Source organism: Tasmannia lanceolata, unplaced genomic scaffold (genome assembly GCF_043159265.1).
Source record: "Tasmannia lanceolata isolate RefF3 unplaced genomic scaffold, GAP_Taslan_0.1 ptg000005l, whole genome shotgun sequence".
NCBI classification, from domain to species: domain Eukaryota; kingdom Viridiplantae; phylum Streptophyta; class Magnoliopsida; order Canellales; family Winteraceae; genus Tasmannia; species Tasmannia lanceolata.
Window position 1 is genome coordinate 21,953,058 of NW_027518682.1, and position 9,539 is coordinate 21,962,596.

General features: G+C 37.6%; 1 pseudogene across 1 annotated transcript; it reads right to left on the minus strand.

The window, feature by feature from the left end:
* Window positions 1–269: 269 nt before the first annotated feature.
* LOC143876847 (putative polygalacturonase) lies at window positions 270–5,089 on the minus strand (annotated as a pseudogene). The gene is made up of 5 exons (XR_013250487.1): window positions 4,602–5,089; window positions 3,749–3,869; window positions 3,084–3,332; window positions 2,611–2,761; window positions 270–1,045 (listed from the first exon to the last, which is right to left on the minus strand). The product of XR_013250487.1 is annotated as a putative polygalacturonase (transcript).
* Between the last annotated feature and the right edge of the window lie 4,450 nt (window positions 5,090–9,539).

The window sequence follows — 9,539 nt, forward strand, 5'->3', positions numbered from 1 at the left end:
CAACCCCAGTCAGTGATAAACTATGATTGGAACACATCCATCATTGTACATGTCTCTGGGTAACATGTGATGTATAGTGAAGGGCAGTTGTTGAATCAATTATGTGTAAGAGAATTTCATATAGCTGCATCTCATACTATCACTCTTTCTACAAACAAAGAGAAAAAAATTGCAACTATTTTCTATTATTGCAAGAATATAAACAATTGAGTTTCTAAAATATGCAGTATATACAAACCTAAACAGGAAAACTAAGAAGAAACAAAGAATGAAAGAACCCATTGAAATGCTATTAACGATTAAGTTTCTAACATAGGCACTATATACAAACCTATAAAGGAAAACTAAGAAGAAACAAAGAACAAAAGAATCCATTGAAATGTCTATATAACCACGTGAAACCAACAAAAGAATTCTCAAAAAGAAAAATGCAAAACCTCAACCATCTCCTCACTCAAGCCATCGCCATAAAAGTAAGTCGAAAAGAGAAAAATGCAGTACCTGAAAGCCTGCATTCTCAAAAATCATAATCAATGTTGGAAATGTTTGGTGATGCTGCCAGCTTAAGAATATTCCCTTGCTCATCATGAAGATCAAGATTCTCACAGGGCGCAGGAAAAATAGTTCCAATAACATGCCCTTGAACATATGAGCACTGGAATCCATCCTTCCTTTTGTCTGCTAACCCCACTGTCATGTCATGGAAGCTCACATCTTTCACTGGGATTTCTTCACTACCTTGGATCCGGACTGGCACCCTTACATCCTGGCCATGAACTCCGTTGAAGTGTATGTCCTCAATGACTGGGAGAGCCTTGGGGTCAAAATTCTCATCAGGGTGCTCGTTGTAAACAGTCCTGACCACAATCCCCACCCGGACGCCGTCAAAAGTCACGTTCCGGAAGGAGATGTCATGAACATAGCCCCCTCTCCCAGGGGCCGTTTTGATCCGCACACCACGCCTTGATTTCCACACAAGGAGGTTCTCTACTGTACATTTGAGACACCACCTGACATCTCACTGCCAATCGATATTCCAGAACTACTAGAAAATAGAACCACTCAAATGAATATAAGTATAATGGAATTTTCCATAATCACAATGCAAAATCTTAAATACAGACATGTTTGTCTATGTCAAACATGGGACAAGGGAAAACGAACATGCTGATATGTCCCTACAGTTAGTTTATAAAGCATAATAATAAAAATAGTCAATAAAAGCATACGATATTGAAATGAAGCATATAGATACGAAGGGATGTGATCCAGTACTACACTATAGTACTTGATCTTTACAGGTAAATGCGATGCACTCCATAAATATGGACAAGAGAAGATTAACTCATGCTTCTTCTTAGCATGCATTGAAATGTATCCAACAAGCATGATATAACAATTTCTTCAGATTTATCAATACTGTCGTATATACATACATGTGAAAGGTATGAGCATGATGCATTGAAAGATAGTTCATGAAAGCAAAAGATATAGAAGAAAGAATCTTCATAAAAAATAAAAAATATTGAAATTATATAATAATATGCAAACAATAATAAAAAAAAAAGAAGAAAAGATGAGTCATGGTTTTCTGTAAACATGAATCCTTTTAGAATATGGGTTTTCTTTTTCACACAATCATATGCACATCGACACCAAGGTTTTAAATTTCGACCGAAATCCGAAATTTTGGGTTTCGGTTGAGACCAAAACTGAAATTGGGTAAAGTTGAGACAATTTTTATCGAAATTTCAGTCCGAAATTTAAGGAATGTCACAAAAAACTCTAGGTTTTATTCATTATTTAATATTATCCCGAAATTTCAGCCGAAATTAGAGGGATTTTACCAAAATTTTGTAGGGGATAAAATATTACTTTATTTGATTTCGATAGATTTCATCCGAAAGGTGAGTAATAATTCTGAGGATGCCAAATAATTTGGACAAAGGTAACAAGCACGGTTCAACTTTATATGTTTTATAGTCATTTTGACTTCCGATACCCTGACCCGAAGCCTTATTATCAAGTGGGGGAATTGGGTAAACTATGAGGAAATGTTTGCTCCGATTGCTAAAATGACCAACGTCAGATGCATTCTGTCCATAGCAGCTGATGGGCACTTTTCAATTAGATGATCAAAATGCCTTCAAAATTTCGGCTGAAATTTCAGTTTCGGTGAGGATCGAAACGTATTCTGAAACCGAAATTTAAAACCTTGACCGACACAACGTATCCACACGCCTGTGCATGTAAAATATCTAACATTTTCACAATATCACACCCTTAAGTTATGGTTTTCTGTGAACATAAATCCTTTTAGAAGATTGGTTGTCTTTTTTCACACAATCATATGCACGCTGACACGGGCATGCAAATATAGGTTGTCTTTTTTTTCACACAATCATATGCACACTCACATGGGCATATAAGCATAACATATCCAAGCACATATGCATGTAAATGATCTGATATTTTCACAAGATCACACCCTCACAAGTCACAATGACACATCATTTGTGTTTTTATTTGGAGTGTGCATACCAAAGTAGTCTTTCTATTTTCTAGAGGTCATGCCAATGAGAGTCAGAGATAATCTCGAAGAACTCTCACCTCATAGATCGAGCAACAAGATTGCGAATAAGAATGTTGGAAGATGGCCGGCCATAAGCAATTCCATACTGATCCCAACCGCTCTTAATCGCAATGGCATCATCCCCAACACTTATGTAACAGTCTTCTATCACCACATTCTCACAGGAATCTGCACAGACGATGACTAGTACTCTAAGCTACTAAGGCTGAATATATATAAAAAACGAAAGAAAAAAGAGGTTGACCAACAACTCTTACAGTTAGCAGTGAAAAAAAATGTAGACACAATACGGTTGCAGAACTAAAATTTTTGGAAAAAGAAATGATAAAAGAAAATTAAGGCAGCCTGAAAATAGGTGAAATGCTGAGTTCGGCCTTTCCATGGGCCCTTAACATAGTATAGCCTCCCACAGTCGATAAATCATGAACTGGGAAAAGGAAAAATAAATTGAAACTAGAAAGGTAAGAATGGTCAACAAATGCAAGCTCACCAGGATCTATTCCGTCTGTGTTTGGAGCATCCAGCACAGGAGCCAAGATAGTAACATTCGAGATTGTTACATTCTTGCAGTCAAAGGGATGGAGTGTCCAGAAAGGTGCGTTGCGAAGAGTTATGTCGGAGATTCGGATATCACTTGACCACATGATCTGCACAAGTGTGCCCCTAGTGTGGTTGAGAAGTTTTTGGCGAAACTTTTTCCACCATGTCTGACCTTGTCCGTCTATGGTACCATTGTATCCTGTGGGTTAAAAGACACTAAAATAGTCAGTTGAATACCAATTGACACGTGCAGATTATAGGAAATTGTTAGAAACTTACCGACTTCTCCAAAAGCTTAAGCTGTTGGAGAAGGGGAGTATTTAATCTTTTATACTTTAACAAAAACATTTTGTGGACATAGATAATGTACATTTCAGAGGTCCTATCAAAATTTGGGACACTTTATAATGTAAGAAAAGAAAACAGGGAGCAGGTATGCCACCATTAAAATTAGTCAAGCCAACTATGCAAGTTTGTCCCATATGTAACGAAGTTAAAGTCAAATATAACAAACTAACATGTTTGGAAATGCCTCAATTTATGGATGACATTAAGAGCCTCTGAAGAAAATTTTCGCAATAAAACTTGAACTATTAAGAAGGAAATACATCTAACCTGTTATAACAACATCCTTGAGATTTTGACCGTGGATCAGACTCCCATATCGAGGCCCAGTATGGTCCCTCCCAGATCCATATGACGGTAATGGAGGCATCAATGGCCAATACTTCTCATCCTGTTAACAGTCACATTAGAAGAAGATATCTGGAGAACACAAATATTATGGTTTTTTTCTAAAATATGTAAGCCTTGAGCAATATAATATTTTCAACCCTCATGCTTTTCAAAATCTTGTTCTAAAAGAGAGCAAGTGAAATCTTTTTCATGTAATAGTTATGTCTGTCAGCATGAAAAGCATGCTTCCGGCATTTAGTAAATCCTGTTATTCGACAGTGCAAGCCAATGCACGCACATTGGTCTCACATGCATCACTCCCTCCCATCAGCCCTCCGTTACAGTCCTCTCCTAAGATACAGATTTACATTTTTGTCTAAGGCATGCCCATGAGACTATAAGCCCACAACCAAACAACCTCAGTTTCTGTTGAATCCACCACACTACAAGAACCCAACTGTCCCAATGAAGACATTCATAAAAAAAAAAAATCTCACTCACTTCAGTAAGCAAGCATCAAATTACATCAGGTTAAGAAAAAGTCATTGCAAATGGACCAAAAACAGAACCCAACTAGTAGACCTAAAAGGCATATGATTTGAACAGAGTAAACACCAAAAAAACAGAATGTTACTCCTTGGTACAGAATTTGGCCGTTTTCATCTTAACAGGAAGATCTTGATGTGCAGTAAATGTAATATAATGACAAAACCAAACAATTAATCATTCACAACCAATGCCAGTAACAGACTAAAAAAATAGAGATTCAAGTAAATAGAGGAAAGACACCTACATCAATTCCAAGTATAACAGCATCTTCCGCAAGAAAGAGAGTCATATGGCTAGTGAGATTAAATGGCACTGTAAGCCAAACTCCGGCCTGCACATTCAGCTGACCACCACCCTGATTTCCAAATGTTGCAATCGAAGTGACAGCCATCTCAAATGCGTCAGTGTTAAGCGTCACTCCATCTCCGATGCCTCCAAAATCGGTAAGATTGAAAACAAGTGGACGCATACTAGGGATAAGCCTCGGCGACTGGACGATCCGAGGCGGCCTGAACATGATGTTCATCTCCCAAATCAAAAGCGATATGATTACGAAAATCCAAAGAACCGTCAACAGTTTCTTGTACGATGAAATGAATGCCAGAATCCAGCTCCTCCACCGTTTTCGGGCCATAGGCCGCCTTGGAACTCCAGGACCATGATAATTGTCTTTTACCAGAAAAGGCAGACCACCCCAATATTCTTCCATTACTCTCAGTATTTCAAAATCCCATTACTATAAGTAATGGGACATTGAAATACTGAGAGATGGGAAGTTTTGAGAGATAAGAAGACTGGCAAGGAGAGTGAGAAACGTGATAGAGTCGAAAAGCCCCCAAAACCTATCTTTGTCTTGTATCATAAAAACACAATTATGTTAAGGGATTTGCTAAGTACCATCGCACAAGGCGTTTCTTGGGGCGCTGGTGCATGTGAGTGTAGCCACCTCAGATGAATTGAATGAATATGACAAAATCTGAGCCAGCTTGGCTGCTCTCTCATGCAACAGCCGCCCTGTGAAATGCCGGTGCCTGTCAAATCATAAACGAGTTTTTGGGCATTTTATATTGGGAAAAAATAATAATTCTTTGAAATGTTTTTCTAACTCAATTCCCATGAATTTAGAAATAAAGTTTTTTATTATTTTCTAGGAAAATTTCATTCCTTCTGCGCGTTGGTCCATTGGAGGTTTTTTTTTTTTTTTAATGTTAAAGGCATTATATTGAAAAGAAGAAGATCAAGGAGATCCCCTCACTTACAACTTAGAGATACAAAAGAAAAAGCAAATCCAAAAAGGAAAGTGAGAAATAAAAATTAGGAAGGAAGAAAATCAAAGAACTAAAATCTCTCCCTAGAAACCCCATCTCAGGCCAATTTATCCGCCTCACCATTTGCTGACCTCCTTACATGGTTGAAAGAGATAGATGCCGTCCCAATCCTATCGTAAATCTCGTCGAATAAAGATGCAAATCTCCATGGAGCAGTCTTTGATCTTCTTAACCAACGGATGACATTAAGAGAGTCACCTTCGACGATCACTTTATTTAGATCAACATTTTAGAGTAGTTTGATTCCTTGATGTACGGCCCGAACTTCTGCCTCATTAGTCTGCTACTCCGATTGGACCTCTAAAAGCCCATAATATTATACCTTTATCATCTCTTGGTAGACCTCCCATGACCTAAGGGCCCGGATTCCCCAAACTAGATCCATCAAAATTTAATTTCACTACTCGATTCAGCGGAGACCATCGTTGAACTACTTTGGGAATATTGGTAGATTCGTTACAAATCTCTTTCCAACCATGCCATAGATTATAAGCCGATACAAATCGAAACGACTCAAGTGTTTTAACCCAAGATATAGTTAAAGCAATAACCTTATTAAATAGAAATTGCGCTACCGCCTTGGAGTTTCTCTTTACGTGAAAAACTCTTTTGAGGATTTTTTCCTCAGATTTTATTCTAAGAACAAATAGGAAAGAAAAATTCCATGGGAAAAAAGGATGGTTAAGAAGAAAAATTCCCTTTTGTTAGGAATTAACAACACAACAAAATAATTATGCAAAAGATAAACGAAAAATCACACAAATAGAACACACACAGATTTACGTGGTTCACCCAACCAAACTTTGATATGTGCTACGTCCACGGCAGAGCAACAACCCAACGATTCCACTATTCTGAAGAAGAGATTACAAAATCCTTACAGCTCTCTCTGAGGCGGGCTCCTAATATCACACCCTTTTTATATGGTGTTCTCAGACGCTTTATGATAAAGGGAAAAATCATAATTCATGAAAGTACAAAACTACCCCCTAAATTGTAAATCTCGGGAAAACGTGTACAGTACTTTCAAGATTAGATTGAGATCAAGCTTCACCAATAACACTTTCATCCAAAATTTTCCCTAAATTAGGGGTTGTTTGAATATAGGGAAAACAATTCATGAAAATAATATTTCATGAAAAGAAAATTTCTATGGTCTAGCATGAATTAAGTTTTTTCTAGAATCATGGAAATAAAATTCATGAAAAAATAAATTAGTCAAACACTGGAAAACTAATTTAAGAAAAAAAAAATTATGAGAATTTTTTCCCAATTAGGAAAGTGATATTCTCAATCCCTTTAGTTATGGGGCAGAGATATTCCCCGTACCCGTTACAACCACTCCAAACCGGTCTCTCTCTCTATCTCTCAACGTTGTTGGGCCCAACAATTAATTTGAAATCTTTGAACAATGTAGGCCCCGCCCATATTATTCAAAATGAACTGTACGGCCCGCACTATAGGATGATCCAAACCGTCCATTTGATGGGCCAAAAGTAAATAGGTTGTGCCCCAAAATCATTTCCATGAGATGATGGGACATTGAAATACTGAGAGAGGGGAGATTTTGAGAGATAAGAAGATTGGCAAGGAGAGTGAGAAACGTGATAAAGTCGAATCGGGATAGTAGGAAAAGCTACAAAACCAATCCAAAACCCAATATGAAGCGAGTATCTGAATCGCCCTGCCAATATTTATGGCATGTTTTTTTTCCCCTTGTGCCACCCCATTGTAGTGTAAAAGGGTGGTCATAAATACACCAAGGCTCTGTTCACTTGCGTTCCCGGGAAAGCAAATCCCTCGAAAACAGCCTCTTTTTTCCTTGACAAGACAGAATTCTGGTGTTCACTTGTTTTCCTGAGAAAGTAACAAGCCTAGGTGGAAAATGTCAAATAATGACATGGAAATTGCCAAAAATGATGTGAAAATGTCTCTTTTCTCACAAGTGTGGGAAACCAAATCCCACTATTTTGGTCGGATTTGCTTTCCCGGGAAAACTAGTGAAAAAAGGTGGACAAGCAGTTTCTCGGGAAACCTTTTCCTCCACAGTTCCTGCGCATGTGAACAGGCGCGGGAAACCTTTTCCTACACAGTTTCCCTGAATTTCTTTTCCTAATGCCACGTTAGATTCCCGGAAAACCTTTTATTTTCCTTTCCCGGGAAAACAAGTGAACAGAGTCTAAGAGGGGGTTGGCGTAGGAAAGGAAAGGTGATAGTCATTATCCTCACAGCATGGAAGGAGTCAGACTCGATCCACAGCCGGGTAAGCTAGAGATCGGATGTAATTTTTTTTATTTTGATCAATAAATTCTGTTTGTGCCAAACCCTGCCGAAATTGGGTAAACTCGAAACGTTACAAAATTTCGACCCAAATTTCGGTCAAAATTTTGTTTTCCCTGATATTTCAGTCCGAAATTTAAGGAATATCTCCCAAAAAATCTAGAATTTATTCTTCATTAAATATTTTTTCTGAAATTTCAGCCGAAATTACTAAAATTTTCGGTAATTTCGTTCGAAATCTTGTACGAGATAAAATATTATTTAATTTGATTTCGTTAGAATTTGTCTGGAATTTTGATTTCGGTGAGGAATGAAACGCATTCTGAAACTGAAATTTGAGACCTTGGTTATAACTTATAACTAGGAGACACTTCATAATTAAGGATGCACATGCATGGCAGTGTGACAACTGGCAACTATCATTGTATTGTCAAAAAGTCACGTAAGAGTGGGGTCCTCTGCCTTACATTTGCCACAACACCCACTAGCTATTCAATATTTATTGACCCACTATTAGCCAAACCACCGGCTTGTCTTGTCCAGGGGAGCAAAAAAACTAGGGCAATTACAATGCATATCATATTCACAAATAACATTGTGTTTTTAGGAGTTGATAATTGCATTAAGGCACCGATTGTTTTGGTTTTGAGAACCGATTTTGAGTTCTGATCACTGGAATCCAAATTTAATTTGAGTCCAAAACTGATCATTGGACTCAAATGTTGAGTCTAAAACTGATTATTAGAGTCAAATTTACATTTAGTCTGACAAAGTTAAGAATAAACTTTGATTGAATGATTTTGGATGCTTTTCCATTGACTACAGTAACATATTTATATACAAAGTAGCAACATGTATCCCATATTGGGGATTGTGATTGAAAAGAAAATAAAGAAAGCTGCAGATCTAAGGAACCTAATTGAAGGTGAAAAAGAGAAAGCTAATATACATGGAATGTACAAAATAAATGCTTGCCTAATATTTATTGACAGAATCCATAGATCTAAGGAACCTAATTGAAGGTGAAAAAGAGAAAGCTAATATACATGGAATGTACAAAATAAATGCTTGCCTAATATTTATTGACAGAATCCATACAGTTGTATGGATTCAATCATTTCCTAATACTCCCCCTCAAGTTGGAGTGTGAATGTTAAGCACACCCAACTTGCAAATGAGTTCATGGAATTGTGCAGCACCAAGAGCTTTAGTAAATAAATCAGCAGGTTGTTGTTGGGTAGGAATGTAAGCTGTACGAATGAGGCCCGCCTGAATATTTTCTCGAATAACATGACAATCAATCTCGATATGCTTGGTGCGTTCATGAAAGACTGGGTTGGTTGCAATATGCATGGCAGCCTTATTGTCACAAAACATTAAGGCGGGTTGTGAATGAAACACTTGCAGATCACCAAGTAGATAAAGAAACCATGTGACTTCACAACAGGTAGTGGCCATTGCTCGATATTCAGCCTCAGCAGATGATGTAGAGATCGTATTTTGCTTTTTTGATCTCCATGAGATAGGGGAGAAACCCAACATGATGCAATATCCAGTGGTAGATCTTCGTCAAC